The sequence below is a fragment of the Phaethon lepturus genome, unplaced genomic scaffold (genome assembly GCF_000687285.1).
Source record: "Phaethon lepturus isolate BGI_N335 unplaced genomic scaffold, ASM68728v1 scaffold22052, whole genome shotgun sequence".
NCBI classification, from domain to species: domain Eukaryota; kingdom Metazoa; phylum Chordata; class Aves; order Phaethontiformes; family Phaethontidae; genus Phaethon; species Phaethon lepturus.
The window spans coordinates 13,168-16,404 of record NW_010525831.1 but is presented as its reverse complement, the minus strand read 5'-3'; the positions used below and the strand labels follow the sequence as shown (position 1 = coordinate 16,404).

Sequence of the window (3,237 nt, the reverse complement as noted above, 5' to 3'; positions counted from 1 at the left end):
AGCAGAAGATGCCTTGAGCATCCTAAAAAAGACCACACAAAGCATTAAATTGAAGAAGCTGACTAGGCTGCAGAGAACAAATGGAATGGGGCAGCCCATGAAAGTGGTCCTTACACTTCCCAAGGGTTTCCCTTGCCATTTTGCAGCTGGACAATAAAGCCACCGGTCAAAGTGAATGATCAAGTCCTACAGTAGAGCCTAGGCCACCGCTGCCCATCAGCAAGTCGGGGACCCACAAGAGAAACACTTTGCTGGCAGAGGAAAGGCACCTTGAGAGGTCTCAATGGCAGAGCCAAAGGCTGAGGTGAGCCCGTGTCCCAGGAAAGGTGGTGATCAAGATCCTGGGCTTGATTCTTGAGAGGTTTTTTTCCTCCAGGCCAAGGAGAGAGGATGTGCATGGTTCAGTATATACATGACCTGCTGATGAGCCTCACGCTGCACCCGGGAGGCTGCATTTGCCTGTGAGAGGCAGGGAACAGACGTCCAGGCAATTCATGCTGTCCTCATGGCAGACAACTCAATACCAGCTGTGCCGCGTGCACAAGAAGAGCCTGAGCAGACCCTATCTGGGAGGAGAAAGCGGGGATGGAGGTACGTCTTGACCTGAGCGTGTCTCAGGCCATCAGGGGTGACCCTGAGATCCCAAGCCAAGTGTCCATCCACTTTGTCCGTGGTGCCTAACCATGGGACACCATAGGCCAGAGGGAAGGAAACACCAACATCTCTACCCAGGGTCCCCACAAATTTTCACACCAACACAGATGTGGTTTATAAATTGACCCTGCAGAAATCTGGCGCCTGGAAGAAAGAAAACAAACCAAATAAAACCTGCTTGGGAAACGTCCCTCTTCTCTTTGCTGAATAAAGTTTAGCAATTGAAAATATGTAAACAAACCCCCTCCTCCATCTGATTTTCTCTCCCTGACACCTACTTTCCATATAAAAGGAAACCAAACCAGACTCCCCTTGATGCATTAAACCCACTTTTGGGGGAGCAGAGGAGGGCACTCACACAGGAAATAAAAACACAATGCAGATTGCATTTTGTAGCACCTTCCCTGTTAACTTGCCAAGGCATTTCCCAGCACATGCTAACATAAAACAAAACACACTAAAAATAAAACCAAGCTAAAAATAGACGTAATGGAGGAAATGAATAACGTTCCCCTGGTTCAGTATAGAGTCTGTAGCAAGGAAAACAGGAGGCACTGCGGCTCAGTTTTAAAATACAAAGAAAAGGATGAAAGCCAGAGAGTTTGTGTTTCATAGGTGGAAACTTGCTAAAAGTCTGATTCCTGCTTGACCTCATAAAGTTGTGGTTGGGTACAGAAAGCAAAGAAGAGCCCTGAGCTGCTTGCCCTTGTAGAGAGGGGTTCCTGGTGCTGGTAGTGGGGTGCAAGGGAGTGATACCACGCTGCTTTGGTCTGCAAGTGCTCTTCCAACCTTCAGTGCCTCAAGTAGCTCCAAAAGGAGGCGGCAACTCTTTTTTTCAATACAAAGATGTACTTTCCTAGCATCAAACGCCTGCTGCATCCCGACCTGGAGATGGCTGCATTTCATCAGCCAAGACATGATCTCTTTGTTTTCCCCAGCCTGAAAAGCACTTTGAGATCCTTCAAGATGACAGATGCTACAGAAATACCAAGCCGTCATGTATTTCTTATTTTGGCAACGAGCATTTCTAGACTAAAGTCAGGAAACATCATTTCTTTGTTGCCTTTGTTAGTGTCCCTTTCTTGGGTTATTTTAGGAGAGCGCTAACATGCACGTACTGTGTATATGAGGCTGGGTGCGTGCGAACCAATTCGATTCTTCACGGGAATAACACGCATCTTGTGTGATCTTTTACAGCCGAATGTCTCTAAACTTCTTAAGGTTTTATATTCCTGGATTTTTTCCCCAAACTCCACCTGCCTTGTATGAAATGGATTATTAGCCTTTAAAAATAAAAATACTGCTGTTTCGGAGATGAAATAGGTTTTGAAAATATAATTTGGGGAGGGGGGATATTTGGATGTTTGCTGACTTAACAGAAGCAGATCCTTTATTATTAGTGAGACTACTGGAGGCTGTAAAAGCCTAACCCCCCTCTAAATATTCAAGTCTTTTGTCCAGAAAAGCAGTACTATAAATAGCATTTCCTACTCCTAAGAACTCTGGGGACTTGATTTACTCCCAGTGTTTGCTACGGGCACACGCGTAACCTGCAATTCAGCACATCACAGCTAAGCCACGGCCACGGGAAGCCCGCAGGACGGCAGCAAGAGGAGGAGGAGATGCGAGGATCCCGCTTGGTTCCTGCTGTGCCCAAGTGAAGGGGACAGCACGGTCCCCCTTTGGTGGCGTGGGACCTAGCTTGTGCTTCAGCTATAGAGACTTCTAAGAGAAAAACTTCTACTTTCCTCTCTATTTGTCCCTATATGAGCTTCTCCCCATCCATAGGCGCTGCTCAGCTGCGTGCGGTCAGCCTATTCCTCCTTGCAGGGAGGGGGAAGCTCTCAAGCAATGAGAGTGCAAAATTATTTTAAAGGATGAGAAAATGTAATTGAAAAACCACATCAGTTGGCTGGGGCCTTAGAAGCATGTGTGTACATAGCTGTAACTGCTACCAGGAGGAAACGGACTGCATTTCAGGTGGACACTTATCCTTTAATGTAAGGCTGAGAATAATATTTATATACTGACTCACTAAGATTTATGTTTCTGTATAAATCGCACATGCACTTAAAAAAAAAAGTAAAAAGCAACTGCAGGATATTCGCGTCTTCCAGAACTCTACATAAATCAATTGTACCATGATCCCACAAGCTTTTAGACAAACACAGGCACGCTCATTCATTATCGGGGATGTTCGTCCACCCAGGGCTATCAACAGAAGAAAAATGACAGTAGCAGCGATGCCGTGACCCTTGCCAAAGCCCTTCACTCTTAACACCCCCACAGCTCCAGCAAAGCTTGGACCCGAAATCAGTATTCCCGGCGGCGTGGTTTGAGTAACTGGCTGAACCAGAGCCCTGGATCGGCACGCTTGTAACCTCAGGGAGCCGAAAGCAGAGTCAAATATGGCAGGTCTGGCTGTCGTCAGCCCCGCTACCCCGGCAGGACAGAGCCGAGCGCCGTCCTCTCGCCCCTCCTCGGGCCTGCGCCCCTGCTCGGCACGCTCTTTCCGCCGTCTTTATTTAGGACGACGGTCCTTCCCCGCCCCTCGGCCAGCACGACCCGCTCGGGGACCGGCGC

The 3,237-nt window shown here is 47.9% G+C and overlaps 1 protein-coding gene across 1 annotated transcript in view; it reads right to left on the bottom strand.

The window, feature by feature from the left end:
• The window catches only part of LOC104617537 (pappalysin-2-like), a gene marked incomplete at its 5' end in the record, with an annotated part of 27,454 nt that overhangs the window by 11,585 nt on the left and 12,632 nt on the right, over positions 1-3,237 (bottom strand).